We start from the raw sequence: 19,933 nt of genomic DNA, 5'->3' as shown, positions 1-19,933 counted from the left end.
ATTTCTACTTAATTTAAATTATAATTAAAAATTAAATTAAAAATTAAATAATAAATAAAATTAAATAATAAATAAAATTAAATAATAAATAAAATAAAAAAAAAAAAAAATATATATATATATATATATATATATATATATATATATATATATATATATATATATATATATATATATATATATATATATATATATATATATATATATATATATATATATATATATATATATATATATATATACACACACACATACACATATATATATATATATATGTATATATATAAAACTAACTTGGATATTATGTGTAATTGAACAAATATTTGTATTGACAAATATTAAAATAAAATAAAATAAGATAAAATAAAAGCTTCGCTTAATGCTTTAAAAAAAATAATAATAAATGGTAAGTCAAATGATTGCCCCAACATGGGGAACTAAATTATAAAATAAAATAGAAAATACATTTAAAAAAATATAAATAAATAAATAATGACTTGGATATTACGTACTTTATACTTTACACGGTACTTAAAAAAAATCATGACTACTGTATTTCTCAAAAATTCAGAAAGAAATAGAGACAAAAGAAAGAAAGAGAAGCTAATAATCTTGTTTATGTAAAATGTTACTTGTAATGCATTACCCCCAGCCCTGAGAGAAAGCATGTGATAGAATCCATACGACAGGACTCATGGTGTAGAAAGAAGAGGGAAGCGAAAGAGTGCTTGTTTTGGACATGGAGCTGAGACTGAGAATCAGGCAAATATGATTTGGCCGGCTAATTCCTGTCATGTGAATGAAGAGATTAATTAGTGGGAACACTGGGTTCTGATACAATCGCTTCAACCCCAACCCCCAAAATCTTTTCTCTCGTCCTTCGCATCCTCATTTCCGTAATTAATTCAGCCGAGCACTAATTACAGAAGCCTTTTCCAAAACACCGTGAGGGGGAAGGAAGACAATCAAGTCCCACTGCTGCACAAAAACGCTAAAAGAAAAGAGAAAGAATGTCGTTTTGGAGGAAGAGAGGTGGAAAAATCTAATAAACAAATTTGTTTGGTTGATTTCAAACCCTGGAGGGCCGAAGCCGGGAAAACTGCAGCCTCTCCGTCCCGTTCCAGAGCAAATTGATATTCCTGTCCACAGCTCCCGGGCCGATCCTTTCACTCGCCTCTCTTTGATGAAGTTCTGAGGGACAGCCGGCCGACACTGACATCACGGCAGCACAATGCATCGTGGGAGGAGAGTACAGGCATGGAATTAGTGAAGAGAGTCATGGGGAGTCGGCCATATGCAGATGAAGAGTGGCGCGCATCTCATTTACTCATTCCCATGTTCTCAGTCAGTTTTCCAACTCGGAGATCAATCCTAGACTCTAGGGAAAATGACAGCTTGAACTGCTAGCTCAAATACAGAGTCCGCACCAAAATTGAGCTCTATTTAGGTTTGATTGCTTCATCAATCGTAAAAATACATGTAATTTTAACAAATATGAGATGCTTCACTTAGTCCTAAAAAGATCATATGATTTCCCCAACATGGAACAGAGTTTTTCTATTTAAATAAATAAATGGTATTTTCGATATTGTGTGTACCTTTAACAATAAATTGAACGTGTTTGGTGCTGTACAAGCTTAAAGGGATAGTTCATCTAATAATGAAGACCGCCATTATAAATTTATTATTAAATATACATGAGAAATTTATTCAGTACTTGAAAAAAGATCATATGATTCTCTCAACATAGGGAATGGATGTTTTGTATTGTATTAGTTTGTAAAACAAACAAACAAATAAATAAATTACTGTAACTTGAATATTTTAGATAATTCATTCAATACCTGAAAAGATTCTCTAAACATGGGAAACCAAGATTTTCTATTGAATTTGTCAGTAAATTAAATAATAATAATAATAATAATAATAATAATAATAATAATAATAATAATTATAAAAAATAATAAAATAATGCTAACTTTTATTTGATACACTCGATATTCAAAAAAAAAAAAAAAAAAAAAAATTGTTTGATTCTCTAAACATGGGAAACCAAGATTTTCTATTATATTTCTCAGTAAATAAAATAAAATAGCAGCTGGGACATTACATGTAAGATACCATTTCAGTTTTTCTGTCAGGTTTAATTTAGTGGGTCATACTTGCTGTTTTTTTTTTTTTGTTTGTTTTTTTGTAATTGTGAAATTACTATCATTGGTTTATATCAATTTCTGAGTGAAAATGGTTTCTCCACAAAATTTATTTCAGGGTAAGTCATCTTAAAATGAACACGTCATCTTAAATTTAACAAATATTTGAGATATTTTACTCAATACCAGAAAAAAAAAAAAGATTATTTTATTGTGCATAAAATAAAACAGAGCTTGGATATTTGCATAAAATTAACTGTAAATTGCAACAGTAAATGACATGCTTTCAGCTGTACAAGCTCAAAGGGATAGTTCATCTAAAAATTAACTTTCATGTCGTTCCAAATCTGTATAACTTACTTTCTTCTATTGAACGCAGAATAGGATATTCTGAAGAATGTCTTTGTTTTTTGCCCATACAGTGAAAGCCAATGGGGTCCAATGTTGTTTCAAATCCCACGGACTCTTATTGCATGGACGAAATCATTCTTTAAAATATCTTTTGTGTTTCACAGAAGAAATAAAGTCACAGAGGTTTGTACATGATGACAGGATGATGATTTTTGGGTGAAGTTTCCCTTTAAGAGCCGCCTGTTGTCGTCTGTTTTTCTCTGTCACAAACACACAAACATGACGACCCAATGCAGTGCTGTTGTTCAGGGCAACGCAGCATCTCAGAAAGCGCGAGTGAAGGGGAGCCTGTGATGTCATTGTTCCGGGGGCCCAGCAAGGGGCCGTGTGTGTGTGTGTGTGTGTGTGTGTGTGTGTTTGTGCATGCGTGCAATCAGATCCTACTGGAATGATGTCAGCTTTTGTTGCCCGTCTCCATTCAGTGCAGCAGATTTGGCCTGAATTGAGTCCTGAGGAGAGAAGTGTGAGAAACTGCAGGCTAAGGTAGAGGACAAGCTAACAGCGCCGCTATAAAGATGTCATCAAACTCAGCTTAACCTCCACAAATATCAGACGCTGGGCCTTTAAACCTCTCCTGCAAAATCGTGAACTTTTTTGAATGCACAATGCGAAACTAAGAGAAGCTTTTCAGTAGCTGTGCTCCCATCCAAATAGTGGCAAATCAAACTTGGAATATCGTATAAAAGTATCAGTAATAACTCTTTTTTGACTGTTTTTCTAACATAATAAATGACTTGGAACACAACAAATGCTGTCATGTGAGAAAGTTTTGGAAGTAATTATACAATATATAATTATGTGATTTTTGTAATTACGCAAAATCATTTTGACAACAAACTTTCAGGAATTTCAGGTTGATTAAAACAGTATTTTATATGGTGGTTAGCGTAGTTATCCAATCACAATATTTATTCATTTATTTGTTTGTTTGTATGCATTTATGCATTTATTTATTTTCCAGTACAAAACATTTTTTATGTTATTTTCCAGTAGAAAACCTCATTTGCCCATGTTGGGAGAATCATTTTTTTTTTTTAAATTAATTAATTTATTTATTTTCTGCTAGTTGCCAATGCAAAAATTTTCAATTTAACTTGATGCACCAACATAACTAAAACTAAAGTAAAAATTAATAAAGACTATCTAAACATTAAAAAACTACTAAAAATAATTACACAAAACACAACAAAATGACTAAAACAGCTTAAATTAAAATGAAAACAGAAAATCTAAAAATAAAAACTAATTCAAAATATTAATAAAAACTACAATAGTATCTCAATGAGACAATGGCATCCATTTTTTGCACATTTTAAGATTTTATGAATTTTTATGCAATATCCCAAAATTTGCATAAAAATACATGGACTTTTCTGGAAGTTTCTGCTGTGAAAGACACAGACTAGTTTCTGTCTGTGCGGCTGAAGTTTGTTACTGGCATTGCTGTTGTACTCTTAGAGGGGTTTTCACACAGAACGAATGATAGTGTTATTTATTTGCATGCGCCGTCTGCGTTACAGTAGCACCTGAAGGAAATCATACAAACCAGGTAACGCTGCAAACATGTTAAAATACCTGTGCTGAACACATCAAACATCTCACTTAAATAAAATTCTGCAGACAGTAATTACACAGTCTTAAGGGCGGCAAGCATGTAGCGCAAGGTGTTGAAAATGAAGCTTAACGATCCTAATTTAAACAAAAAGAATCATGTTTGCACTGAAAAAATACAATCTAATATAAAATTGTGCATGTAGCATTTATCTTAAGGGAATAAATACAGCGATTTGCAAAGAAATGCAGAGCATAAAAATGGCATGTTTAGCAAATTCACTCTGTAACAACGCAGTATATAAAGCATTACTACACTTAATAGGATGAAAAATTGGTCTATTAGCAAACATGACCAATCTCTTGTGAGGTAAATACCTCAAGCTTTTCATAAACTAAAGTTACAAATCCATGTGTCTGGATAAAAAAGGATGTTTAACAGTTTAAAACTGTTTAAACTGCATTTACCCTCATTTATTGTCATCTGCCAGTAGTTTGTGGGATGATGTCAACATCCAAAATGACAATTGAGCATAATGATGAACAAAAAGATTGAAATGATTTGATTTATTGTGCTTCATCGACTAAGAATCTCAAACATTACGGTTGGTGAAAACAAATTAACCGTATACAAAGCCACAAACGATGCTTTTGTATATTACAAAGCAACCTACAAACATTCCAGCTCTGTTTGCAATGACAGTTCACCATAAAACCTTAGAAGATCCAACTACAGAAGAATTCTTCCAGTATACATCGCTTTGGTTCACAACATTGTCATGTTTGATGCAGGAGGCTGTTTTTGAAGCGTCCTTGCCAATATCTGACTCACGTATTTACAAATTCTCCACCGTTCACCGTAGAAGCAAAAGAATAGAGGCCTGACGTTAGTCGATTGGCCCCAAGCGCTGCCCTCCACAGGTTAGCCATCGCTGTATTTCTCTTTGGGACGCTCGTAGAGGATAAATGACCAGCACTTCACCGCTAGACTCTAATCTCCATGGATCAATGTATAGGGAAGGGCTTCCTCATCACAGATGACCCATGCAGGACACTTAAAGCACAGCGCTGAAGCCATCTGGACCCCGATGCAGCTATAAGCCAGACGCAGCCAAACAAACATAAACCAGATGGACTGATGTGGGATTCAGAAGGAAGGGGGGGGTCAGAAAGAGAAAAGGGTGTCTCTCCTTACACCATCACTATTACAAACAACTGGAGGCGCATGCAGATGTTCAAGCGCTTCAAAACCGCTGCTCGTCTCCGTGTGTCGCTGACAATCACTCGAAGGCCGAGGACAGCCACTCGCTCTCCAGATGAGAAAATCTGTCTGTGAAGATCTCTGAAGGGGTGTTAGCATGACCCTTGTGTTTATTCCAGCTAACTGGCAGAGATTTACTGGGAAAGGAGGCCATGTTGTGGGTAACGCAGCAGGACAGGTGCATGACACCTCGAGCGATGAGACGTGACGGATGAAATGCATTTTGCATTGCATTTCGCTACCTGCAGAGAAAAGCACAGAGAAGCTGTGAAGGACAGTCTGCATGCTAGTTTTACACTGTGTGAGTGTGTGTTGTTGTGATACCGCGGTTGGGTTTCCCGTTATCAGTCTGATCTGAAACGCTTTCGCCAGTGTGCTTTTTGTACGTGTGTGTTTTTTCAACTATGGCAAATTTTATGTCCCAGGAGTTGATTTTAAATCAAACTAGCAAATTTTCATCCTTTTCTGTTTGCAATATTTACTTGTGAAAATGTGTAATTTTTACATAAATCAGAAAAAAAAGGTAAATAACTCAGCTTCATGTGCATCAAATTACGCAAAAATTGGGAGAATATTTATTTAATGGAACGCTAAAATATCAAAAATGTAATCATAAATTAACCCATATGAATTAAACTATTTATTTATTTATTTATTTACTTATCTATTTATTGTCTGTTTGTTTGTTAATACCTAATAACATTTTTATATAAATGCACAGTGCATACAGTACATGTGCATATATGAAAAAACATGTAATGTGTATTTGTATATAAGTTGAATTAGGTAGTAACGCTGTATATAATTATGATTTAATATCAAATAAATGTGTTAAATTCAAATAGATTAACTGTTTACGGTAGATTTTTTAAAATTAATATTATCATAATTTTTTGCATCATTTGATGCACATGATGCAATTTTTTGATAGTGTTATTTACCTTTTTTTCTCATTTATGTAAGATTAGATTTATCCTCACACAATAAATATTGCAATGGTGACCTTTATATATATATGAATGAATGAATGAATTAAATAAATGTTAAATTCATGTAGACTCATTTTATTTTTCACATTTCTGATGTTTTAAAATTTAAACATTCTCACACTTTTTGCATCATTTGATACACAATTTTTTTTTTAAATAAATACTTTGTTAAATTCATATGGGCTAATTTATGTTTGCATTTTTGATATTTAAATACTCTCAGAATTTTTGCATCATTTGATGCACACAATGCAAATATTTGTTGATAGTGTTATTTACCCTTTTCTAATTTATTTAAAATTTATTTTCACACCATAAATATTGCAATGGCTACCTTTGTAAGTAAATAAATAAATAACGTCAAATTCATCTGGACTAATTTTATGTTTACTCTTTTTTTTTTTTTAAGTAAATATTCTCACACTTTTGGTATCATTTGATGCACGATGCAAATATTTGTTGATTGTGTTATTTACCTTTTTTCTAGTTTATGAAAAATAATCTATACAGATTTATTCCCACACAATATATACTGCAATGGTGACCTTAACAGGCGGACAGACAGATCCATTCATCCTCTACAGCTTCTCAAACGTGGGCTCACTTGCTGAGTTTCACACTGCAGGACTCTCATGTTCTGCAGTCAAACAGCCGCTTAAGAGAAGCCCTTGTTCCAGTTGGATTTCTTTTGTCATGCTAACTGTAACCTTTTAAAGCGCATTGACGGCAGGTAGCATAGAGAAACAATGGGATACAGTAGCATCCTCCTCTAGAGTTACTGCACAGCGCCGCTGACCTGCCAGAATCCTCCACTCCCACAGTCCTCGTCTTCCACTCCGCGGGCGCGAATGAAGCTGTCCAACTATGACATCACGGCTAGCCATTTGTTTTCTGAACATTGCCATGGCGATGCGACCGTAACCGGCGAGATGGCAGCGACCGCGGAGATGAAAGACGGCATTAGCGCATCAGGACGGAGACGAGCACTAAGATCTGTCAGATTTTCTTTTCATTTTGGTCTTTGCTTTTCACATAAGCACTACTGAAAAGATCAGAGAAACTATGAAAAGTCATGCTGACCTCCTCCTTCACTGTGAACTCCCACCGGGTCAAGACCAATAAGGTTCTCCATCAATTAATCGGGTCAGTTTCAATCTCATCTCGCTCCATCTCTCCCAAAGACGACTTTTATATACAGCATGTGAGAACGACAGCTAGTCTTCAGCCATCTACTTGTTCATCTCGACACTGCGACATTCTGCCGGGGTCAGCGACATTTTCACACAAAGTTTTGATTTTCATTTTTGGTATGCATGCGTTTCTTCATCTGTAGGAACTCCTATGTCCCAAGAGTTGATTTTGATTAAAAATATCAGTTTTTCAGCATTTTCTGTTTGTTATATGAACATGACCATTGCAAAGTGTTCTGTGTAAAAACAGATATTGTATAAATTTATATAAATTAGAAAAAAAAAAAAGGTAAATAGCACTATCAACAAATATTTGCTTGAGTATGAAAATATTTAATTCATTTTAAAATGTCAAAAATGTTAAATTCAAATGGGCTAATTTTATGTTTGCAGTTTTATTTATGCATTTATTTATAAGTCACCATTGCAATATTTACTGTGTGAAAGCATCTATATAATTTTACATAAATACAAAAAAAAAGTTAATTACTCAACACTATCAACAAATATTTGCATCATGTGCAATAATTTAATTAAAATGTAATTCATGCAACTTAAAAGGTATATAGTGATCACAATGATCCAGTACTCTCTCTCTCTCTCTCTCTCTATATACAGTATATATATATATATATATATATATATATATATATATATACACACACACAAACACATATATATACATACACGCTCACACATATACAGAGATGGAAAACATGGGTGTAGAATTTACATTAAAACATTTTTTACTAAGAAACTGCTAGTACATTTCATAAGCAAATACGAAGAAATGGCAAGTGAAATTTAAATCTAATTTCTGTACATGTTAAATACTTTGGGACCTAAAATGTACCACTTTGAGTCTTTACTATAAACACTTAAGGTTTTAGAGAAAATAAAAAAAGATGTGCTAAGCATACAAATCCTGACAGCACATATAGTGATGAAATACTAGTCCAGTAAAAGTATAAATACTCCTTTTAAATTTTAACATGAGTAAAAGTACTTTTGAATGAAGGGTGAATTCAGGTAAACTGGGGCACTTATTGCCATTGAGATGACTGGGATTAAAATGGCCCAATTATTCCAGATTAACCATACTTAAGTATCAGAAGTCCAAGTACTGATGTCTAAAAACCGTTTACTTTTTGTCGTTGTTATTGGATATAATTCATCGTTAATGTTCAAAATACCTATTGTTAATATACTTATATTTCCAAATACCTATATATTCCCAGTCACAAAGATAGGATGAAGCATAAATAGGTTATAGATCATATAATGAATCATTAAGAGTCAGCACACTTGAGCTCAGGATCTTGGCTCATTTGAAGTCGGATAAGACCAGTTCAGTTTTTTGTTCATTTGAGACTTGCTCTGAATTAGTTGTGATCAGATGACTTAATGTGATTTGTGAACCAGTAAAACTGATTTATTAAAAATAATCGTCTCAAAAGAATGATTTGTTCATGAAATTAATTTTTTTTTTTTTTTTTTTGCTCCTTGCTATTATGACGTGGAGTAAAAGCTATTATCCTTTGGAATGAAGTAAACGTTTTCAAAACACAAAAACTGAAAGTGACAAAGATGTGCTGCCTAAGGTTGCTGACATCTGTTCTAAAACACATGAAGTGACTTTAAGGCCTGTTCACACCAACATAGACTTTTGGCACAAAAATAGTTTGATTTCTGCATGCAATTTCTCTTTTCAGACCAATGCGGAAAAAAAGGCAGACAGCGTGAATGAAAATGCAACTCAGTTGTAATTTATATTTGTTTAGTAGTCAGTGATCCAGTAGAGAACAAACCATTCTCCTCATACAGTAAATCCTGGTATAAATTACGGTATAAATAAAGGCCTCAGGTTGATGGGGCTGGTGTGACGAGGCAGGATCAGGATGAGTGCTGTAAATGTCAGACAGCTTAGAGGACGATAACATTCTTTCCCTTGGGTTCACGGTTGGATGGACTTTATAGTCCTGGATGATCTGCTCTCCTGTGCTGAGTGAGATCGAGAGCGCTCGAGTGATAAATTCAGGCTCTGTAAATCTATACAGCTTTTATTTACTGTACAGGTCCTCAATAATGCTATCCAGAGCATCCAGTGAGACCCAGTGTATGTGTTTACGTCGGAGAGTTTATTTGATGTAGCGGTGTGATTTTTACCAGACAAATGTCACTCCGTCTGAACAGATGACAGCATGCAGTAGTTTCCCATCGGATTTGGGCTGATGATGCATCTGAAACAAAACAGAAGTGGTCCAGTCAGAATTGTGGCACTGAATCAACAAGTAAAATGTCTATAAAAGTCAAATGTCAAAGACATTTAAGCTTTGTTTGCACTGCACATAAATATAATTTGTTTTTATATTTGATCTGACTCTCATGTGGCAAGTCATAAAATCTACACTACTGTTCAATAGTTTGGGTTTGGTATTTTTTTTTTTTTTTTTGAAAGAAGTCTATTCTATTCATCAAGGCTTTTAAAAATTGAGAAATATTATTACAATCTAAATTAACTGTTGTCTATATGAGTCTATGTTAAAAAGCAATGCATTGCTGTGATCAAAGCTTCATTACTCCAGTCTTCAGAGTCACGTGATGCTTCAGAAATCATTCTAATATGCTGATTTGCTCAAGAAACATTTCTGATTATTACCAATGTTGAAAACAGTAGTGCTCCTGAATATTTATGTGGAAACCACGGTACATTTTATTTTTCAGAAAGTTTTAAATTTTTTTAGAAAGTTCAAAAGAACAGCATTTATTTTAAATAGAAATATTTTTTAACATTATAAATGTCTTTACTGTCACTTTTGATCATTTTAATGCATCTGTTGTTAATAAAAGTATCAATTTCTTTCAAAAAATATTCTATTAAATAAAACGCTATAAATAACTTCATACTGAAATAAAATTATTAATTGAATTTACTAATTTTTTTTAAGGTAAGTGGTTAAAATCAATTTATTTTAGCTACTTTATTTTTATTATTACAATTTAGTTGAATAACTGTCAACTTTTTTTTTTTTTTTTTTACAATAAATTGTTTGCAACTACTTACCTTAAAAAAATTCAATGAATCATCTTTTTATTTTTTTTTCAGTGCAGAAAGATCAACATAATGCAAGTTCTTCATTGTTTGTCTCCTGAAACATTGGAAAAAGTGCAACCAGCACTAATGCCACGATCTACTTGTTTGTTATCATATCAGCCAGACTGCTTGTTGATAAACTTGATAAACCCAATTAATCTGCATTTTACTACTACTACTACTACTACTACTACTACCCTAATACAGAAACATCTCACATCTCACCCCTACAATCCTCCACAGCCATCCAATCTTTCTCCATCTCTGACATCACAGCTGTCTCAGAGACAACAGAGCCTCCCTCTTTTATTCCGAACAGATGGAAAAACAAATAACAGATCCAGTATGATTCTGAAGCCAAGCAGAACCAGCCCTCCACTCCCTGTGACATGTCAATTATCACCGATAAATATCTCTTTCCTCTAATCGCTCCAAACAGAGGCCGCTCTCATATCGTCGCTTTTTAAATAGCCGTGGCTGTTTACTTTCTTACCTGAATGAATGATATTTGTAAGAATGAATCCTTATAAAACACTGGATTCTTGTTGCTCTTAGACTAAAATTATCAGTACTTTTTTGTAGAAGCATTCGAGCCGAAGTTCACCCATGGACAGCGTCCAACCACCAAACCATTGAACATAAGAACATCTCCAGAGGGTTAAAGGAAATGTAAGTGAAGACAAGAACCATTGCTTTTCAAAGCAATAAAAACAACACTAAACCTTACCGGAACGGAGCATAGTGGCATGCATGTGATAGAAAATAGGAATTAAAAAACACCTCAATGAACTAGACATATTAAATACATACATACATACATACATACATACATGTTTCTATACACACACACACACACGTTTGTTTCTGTGAATTGTGAGGACTTTCCATAGACTTCTATTACTTTTATACTAACCAAACAATATTTTCTATCACCTAACCCTAAACCTACCCCTGACAGAAAACCTGTTTGCATTGTTACACTTTCAGATAAACATCATTTACTATTTTTAATCATTTGTTTCCTTAGTGGGGACCGCAGGCCGGACAATGTCCAAAATTTCAGGTTTTACTATCCTTGTGGGGACATTTGGTCACACACACACACACATATACATATATATATATGTGTGTGTGTGTGTGTGTGTGTGTGTGTGTGTGTGTGTGTGTACTGGTTTTTGTGGTTTACGGGGACACAAATTTGTATAATAACATGAGTATGACAGAGGTATTACTATGTGAAGGTGGTTTATGAGGACACTGTCTATGTCCCCGTAAATCAAAAGGCTTAAAAAACATACTAAATGGTGTTTTTTTTTTTTTTTTAATCTAAAAATGCAGACAGTCTCCTGTAAGGGGTAGGTTTAGGTGTAGGGTTGGTGTAGGACAATAGCACATACAGTAAGTACAGTATAAAAACCATTACGCCTATGGAGAGTCCCAGTAAACCACAAATACCAACATGTGTGTGTGTATGTGTGTGTGTGTGTGTGTGTGTGTATGTTTGTGACCCTGGACCACAAAACCAGTCATAAGGGTCATTTTTTTTAAATTCCATTGATGTGTGGCTTGTTAGGATACGAGAATATTTGGCTGAGATACAACTATTTGAAAAACTGGAATCTGAGGGTGCAAAAATATTTAAATATTGAGAAAATCGCCTTTAAAGTTGTCCAAATGAAGTCCTTAGCAATGCATATCACTAATCAAAAAATTAAGTTTTGATGTATTTACAGTAGGAAATTTACAAAATATCTTCATGGAACATGATCTTTACTTAATATCCTAATTATTTTTGGCATACAAGAAAAATTGATAATTTTGACCCATGCAATGTATTGTTGGCTATTGCTACAAATATACCTGTGCTGCTTATGACTGCTTTTGTGCTGCAGGGTCACATATAATGAAATACACAATTTAAGAGTTTGCATGCTTGATTAATACCAGTAAATCATACATGAATTGGGTGGTTGCATCCACAATTGCAAATATCTACCAGTATAAACTAGTATTCAAAAGTTTAGGGTCAGTAAGATTGATTGATTGATTTATTGATTGATTGATTTAGAAAGAAATTTAATACTTTTCTTCAGCAAGGACAAATGAAATAGATCAAAAGTGAGAGTAAAGACATTTACAGTCATGGCCAAAAATATCAGCACCCTTTGCAAATATGATCAAAGGCGGCGGTGAAAATTAATCTGCATTGTTAATCCTTTTTATCTTTTATTTAAAAAATTCACAAAAATCTAACCTTTCATTGGATAATAAGAATTTAAAATGGGGGGAAATAGCATTATGAAATAAATGTTTTTCTCTAATACACGTTGGATACAATTATTGGCACCCCTAGAAATTCCTATGAATAAAATATCTCTGAAGTATATTCCCAATTTTGAGCACTCCAGGGTGATTATGAACATGAAATTATCCAGCCATGGCTTCCTGTTTCACAGAAATACAAATAGGAGGGAAAACAAAGCCCAACTTCCCTTAATCATCCATCACAATGAGAAAAACCAAAGAATATATTTCTGATGTGCAGCAAAAGATAATTGAGCTTCACAAATTAGTGAAGTGGCTTTAAGAAAAGAGCTAAAGCAGTGAAAATTCCCATTTCCACCATCAGGGCAATAATTAAGAATTTCCCATCAACATAAAATGTTAGGAAACTGCCTGGAAGAGGAGGTGTGTCTATATCGTCCTAATGCACGGTGAGAAGGAGAGTTTGAGCGGCTAAAGACTCTCCAAGGACCACAGCTGGAGAATTGCAGAAAATAGTTGAGTCTCGGGGTCAGAAAACCTTAAAAAAAAATTGGTCAAACAGCCCCTACATCAGCACATGTTGTTTGGGAGGGTTTCAAGAAAAATTCTCCTCGCTCATCCAAAACAAACTCCAGCATATTCAGTTATCAGACACGACTGGAACTTCAAATGGGACTGGCTTCTATGGTCAGATGAAACTAAAAATGAGCTTTTTAGCAGCAAACACTCAAGATGGGTTTGGTGAACACAGGGATAAAAAGTACCCCATGTGTACAATGAAATATACTGCTGTATTTTTGATGTTGTGGGCCTATATTTCTGCTGGAGGTCCTGGACATCTTGTTTAGACGCATGGCATCATGGATTCTATCAAATACCAACAGATAAAAAGATCAATAAGTGACCGACTCTGTTAGAAATCTTATAATGGGCCATGTTTGGATCTTCCAACCGTACAATAATCCAAACACAAACCTCAAAACAACACAAAATGGGTCACTGAGCACAAAACCAAGCTTCTGCTGGCCATTCCAGTCCTCTGACCTGAACCCTGTAGAACATGAGTGAACTGAAGAGAAGAAGCAGCAACATGGAGCTGTGAATCTAAAGGGTCTGGAGTGATTCTGGATGAAGGACTGGTCTCTGATCTCTTGTCAGGTGTCTCTAACCTCATCAGGCATTACAGGAGAACATTTAGAGCTGTTAAACTGGCAAATGGAGGTTTCAAAAAGTATTGATTAAAAGGGTGGTGTAAATTGTGGCCAATGTGTATTAGAGAAAAACATTTATTTCACAATGATATTTCCCCCCCATTTTAAATTCTTATTATCCAATGAAAGGTTATATTTTTGTGAATATTTTAAATAAAAGATCAAAAGGATTAACAATGCAGATTAATTTTCACAGCCGCCTTTGATCATATTTACCAAGGGTGCCGATATTTTTGGCCATGACTGTACAAGGTTACACAAGATTTCTATAAATGTTCTTTTGAACTTTCTATTTATAAAATAATTCTGAAAATTACACAAATAAATGTTCTTTTGAACTTTCTATTTATTAAATAATTCTGAAAATAAAAAATATCACAGTTTCCATAAAAATATTCATCAACAGAACCATTTTTTACCTTGATAATAATCAGTTTCTTGAGCAGCAAATCAGCATATTAGAATGATTTCTGAAGGATCATGCGACTCTGAAGACTGGAGTAAATGCTGAAAATTCAGCTTTGATCACAGAAATAAAATACATTTTAACCTAATCACTTAGAAAACAGCTATTTTAAATTCAAATAGTTTTTCACAATATTACTGTTTTTACTGTTTTATTTTTGATCAAATAAATGCAGCCTTGGTGAGCGTAAAGGGTCTTCTTTCAGAAACTTATTTTTTCAGAAAAAACAGAACAGCTGTATATTATAATATGTCAGATTGTGGATCAGAAAGTTTGATTCTCTGGCTTCTTTCAGAATGATTTTCATTGGCGGAGACAAATATACAAATAAACTGGCCAAGTTTGGCCTGAAATGAGAGTTGCTCAATATTAACAGTTCTTTTTATTAAACTGTGAAGCAACATCACACTCGCAAACGTGCCGATAATCAGAATGTCTTGTGATGCATCAGATGTATAAACAAGTTCATATCTTTCGATATAACGCAAACAAAACAAAAAATAAAACTCTCTCATACTCACTCACACAGTAATCATATTCACATATAAATACTTCATCACTAAACACTCAGAATAACTAATTATTGGCAGCAGAATCATCTCTGAACACACTCTCTTCAGCCCAATCACCTTCACGCCCCACTGGCAGATGGTGTTTAATGCCTCATTGATAAATTACAGTAATTTTAATAACTATCTTCTGTAAGAATGGACATTATTCCTGGAAACAAATGACTCACCTCATGACTCATAGGGGAAACAGCAAAAGTAGTTATAAAAGGGAAAACCATTGTTTTTTTAAGAAAACAAGACAATGAAAAAGACAGACAATGAACGTGATTTGGAAGCCTAACTGTGTCTCCTGACTTCTGACAGTCAGAGAAAATGGGAGTTAAATAACAAAATCTGATGAATTCTTAACAAAGAACAGAATTCTCTTTTTCAAGACAAAAACAATGTGAAATAAAACTGGCACACATTATCGAACTGCTCGCCCAGCTGCAGATCAATGACAGAAGATGACCGCCTCGCTACGGAAAACTCTAGCAACTAACTTTTCAATAGCATTAAATCCAGAAGAACTTAGGAAAGGACTTGACTTTTCAATGTCAAGAACCCCAATGATCCTTTCGCAACTGTTCAGATGAATGCATGTGTGTTCATCCAACCTCTTACTAGTTAATATTTAGTCTGTCTCTATTTTAATTGGTAACACATTACAAAAAAGTTCCATTTCTTAACATTAGTTAACTAAGTTATTAATTTTATTAATATTCATCTTATTAGTTTTTAATATTAGATTATATAATGCATTAATTAACGTTAACTAATGAACCTTATTGTAAAGTGTTACCTTTTAATTTTTTAGTTAGTGATTTTATCCTTTGCTTTAAATAAATGTTGTTTTAGAATGTAATGCTTACATTTTAACCCTTTCTTCACAATGTTCCTCATAAATTTTCACTGCCTTCCTGTGAATCAAATTTCACAATATGCTAGTAAATTTCACAAATGTGAAATATGAAATTCTTATGTAGAAAAACTGAAACGGTATTTTCTTTTAAAAATGTATTATTTATCTTTTAATAATTTTTAATGTTTTATGTACTGCTTAAAAATCATTTATATGATTTGTTTTCGTAGCCTTCAATTTGTACATTGTATGGAGGACAACATCGGGCAGTATGTGGAATAACATTTTTTAAAATAAAATTTGGCTTTTTCCCCCCAATTAATCAGCTTATTTAATAATCAAAATAATCATTGGTTGCTGCCCAAATGGAGATTTTTTTGGATCAGATTAGCAGCAAAACCATTTAGAACGCCATAAACAGGTTGCATCCAAAAATATGAGTAATTCAAATCTCAGTCACAGCCTGAAAAGTCCAAAAAGCAGCATGAAATGGAGATTCATTAAATGTTTAAAAATGACTGTCTTAAACATAAATAACATTTTAGTTTTGAAGGTCATTAAACTTCATTTTTCCACAGACCCCTAACCGCCTCCTTGCAGCCTCAAAGGCCAAATCACCAGATCCAGATGGACACCCGGTGGAATTTTATCAACAGATTTGGCATCATCTTTCCCACTTGTTCTCTAAATTATGTCAGAATTTTCTTAGAAAAGCAATTTTGAAACCAAATAGAGCTGTCATATCTCTTGGTCCCAAAACAATGGTCTATAGTTATCTTTGTTTATAGAATCCCAGGCAGATTCTATTTGAGAAAAACCTAATGAAGTATTTTACTGGTGTTCGGACCAAATCATATCACCATCGCTTGTGAGGGAGTCAAGCAATGACTGAAAAAATGAATGGGAAAAATAAATAAATACAATTTTTTTTAAAAATCACTATAATTGTTGTAAATTAAAAATAAATGGAAACATTTATAAAATTAAATAAAATATTAAATTAAAAGCATTTCAAATCTTTGAAATCACATTCCCTGAAGACCCCTAAAACAGACAATCAAGCATCATCTCATTGAAACCTTATCTTCTTACTGTCCTTTTTAATAATGCTTGTCTGATATGATGCAATGCTGATGTACGTGAGTTGATGTAACTCTGATGAGGGTGTGTGTTTTTAACTTTATTAAAACGCTCTTCCACAAACAGACATTATTTCAGTATTTGGAACATCTAAGCGGGATGCATCTTGGGATCGGGGCGTGTAGGACAACGGGGTGTTGGGATATGAGGGTGCGTTTGGTGAATTCAGTACTTTAACAAAAGAATTTAATCATTTAAACAAGCTTTTATAAACAACCTATATAATGTGACTATTGCTTTTCTATGTCTCCATGTATCCTTCTATGAAAGCATTATTCAAAAGAGCTAAGCCATGAATCAAGTCTATAGTCTTGTTTTTGAGAGCTGAACATGCTTACTTGTTTTATAATTTTTATAAGCTTTATAACATAACTAATATAATATAATATAATAAATATAATATAATTAATATAATATAATATAATATAATATAATATAATATAATATAATATAATATAATATAATATATAATATTTTAAATTAAATTTTATCATTTTACATTATAAAATTGCATATCACAAAATTTTCATCCAGTGTTCCTGAAAGGCTAAAAAAAAACTGTCCATTTCATTAATATAATTATAATATAATATAATATAATATAATATAATATAATATAATATAATATAATATAATATAATATAATATAATATAATATAATATAATATAATATATATCACTTTACATTATATAATTGCATATCACTAAATCATTTGCATAAAGTGCTCCTGAAAGGCTAGAAAAGTGCCCATCTCATTAATAAAATAATATGATAAATAATATAAATTATTATTATATTATTTCATAATTTAAAATTGAATATCACAAATTAATTTGCATCCGGTGCTCCTGAAAGGCTGAAAAAGTGCTCATCTCATTATTATCACAGAGAAACTGTTGGCATATGTCTTGAATCTAGTGTAAATCAAATAATTTAACATCACATTCATGTGACGTTTACTCAATGTTGAGTACAACCCAATACAAATAAATAAATAAATAAATAAAAATAATAAAATAAAAATCCCCCAAAAAAATTGGAAAAAGTACCACTCATCTTGTGCAACACATTTGTTAGTGTCTCAAAAAACTTGTTTCACGGACATTTAAAAACATGGCTTGTGATGAAGCTCGAGAACATTGAGAACATTGTTATGGTCCCAGATGGCTGTGGTTCACTGGAATTACATAATGAAATGATAGGGCTCAATCAAGAAAGGGTGCATGCTAATGCTATCTGCTACAGCGAGAACGGAAATAAACACAATGTGTGTCTAAATGCCATTCCGGCTGCTTAAATACAAGCCATACAGTACGTAGGAGAAACCAGCCCAAGAGAGCACTGGAAGATAGTCCATCCTGATGGCACGGCACCAAACCGGATCGTCCCAGAACGCAGGAAAGCGAGCGAGACTCCTGAGCATTGTGTTGGTCTTGCGCTCTGTGATTAAAGGCAGACCCCTTGGCCTCAAATCAAGCCTCCAGCCCAGCAGGCTGTTACTGTAGGAGCCGCAGCCGGATGGATGGACAGACGCCGGCCAACACAGATCGAGCTGGCAGGAGGCAGAGATGCCAGCCTGCAAGAGAGTCTGTTAACCGTCCTGAGGAGCTGTAGGCACGTAATGCTCTGGAGGCCTGCTGAAGCTTCAAAAAAAGCATTTGGGGGAGAGGGTTGTTAGCAATTGAGTGGGGAAATGCTGCTGTATTACCGTGCACATTTTGTACAGTATCAGCCAGATGCATGTAAAGTAGCTAAAATCTTGCGTCAAGCTCTTTCTTAACTCATTGGGATAGTTCACCCAAAAATGACAATTTGCTATTAATTTACACACCATGTGATTCATAAAATGCAAGTCTGCAGCAACCGATAGGTTTCAGTAATACACATTTTTGTAACACTACAAAAAAAGACACCTTAAAATGCTTTCAAGGCAAATCATTCTATTGAACCAATGCATTTAAATGAACCGAGTGACCTGATTTACTGAAATGAATCAGATGGATCAAATAGAAAAAAAGTAACTTTTTTGTGCAAAAGCAACTGTTTTATGAAAACAGTTACTGTTATGCTTCTAAAAGTTACTACAATACCATTAGTTAGCTATTCCACTGGTTCTGCCTTTGCTGTAAGTCATTGTGTTCATTTCCTCTGCCGCAGATGGAAGAGACAACAGTCTTTATGTGCTATCTGTATGGCTTACGTCTTCTTGTAGAAATCGTCATTGCCTCAGCTCTCGTTCAGAAGCTGCTGATATTTAAGACGACAGGTAGAGATCATGCAATCACAGAAACACTTACATGCCAAACAGCATCCTAATGAGGAGGAAGTCCTCTGTCTGAGGTAATGTTTCCTGGCCAGAAGAACTATCTGTAGAAATTGTGTGCAATGGTTCTCCCCCAAACATTCAACCCAGGCTCATGTGCATGTGGCGACATTTCCGCAAAATTATTTTATGTTCGTTCAAGTTTCAAAGTGAAATGTACAGTGAGTGGCGCTAAAAGCGAAACGGATGAACGTGAATCTACCAACGTTTTATCATGTTGGTTGTTGTGTCATGAAAGTTCATAAACAAAATGTTGGCTAAAAGGTTAATACTCTATTGCATCTGAAAATAACATACCACCTACACTACACTCAACCAACAGTGTTATCAAAAACAAACATGATATAAAACACATTTGCTGAAGCAGTCATGCCAATTTATCTTGCTTCTACAAGTGTTTGAGCTCTTTTATCGTGACTCGTGTTTCACAGGAGCGCTTCACATCACAAGTGCAATGCTGTACCGGGT

At 33.7% G+C, this 19,933-nt stretch overlaps 1 long non-coding RNA gene across 2 annotated transcripts in view; it reads right to left on the bottom strand.

Moving 5' to 3' along the window:
* Positions 1-4,045: 4,045 nt before the first annotated feature.
* The window catches only part of LOC131550550 (uncharacterized), an 80,085-nt gene continuing 64,197 nt past the window's right edge, over positions 4,046-19,933 (bottom strand). For both annotated transcript variants that reach the window (XR_009273565.1, XR_009273566.1), the window contains 2 exons: positions 9,719-9,792; positions 4,046-5,615 (listed from right to left, as the gene is read on the bottom strand). This is a non-coding gene — a long non-coding RNA (uncharacterized LOC131550550). The remainder of the gene's footprint in view (positions 5,616-9,718; positions 9,793-19,933) is intronic.

Source organism: Onychostoma macrolepis, chromosome 12 (assembly GCF_012432095.1).
Source record: "Onychostoma macrolepis isolate SWU-2019 chromosome 12, ASM1243209v1, whole genome shotgun sequence".
Classification (NCBI taxonomy): Eukaryota; Metazoa; Chordata; class Actinopteri; order Cypriniformes; family Cyprinidae; genus Onychostoma; species Onychostoma macrolepis.
The sequence above is the reverse complement of the archived record's forward strand: the minus strand, read 5'-3'. Positions and strand labels throughout refer to the sequence as shown.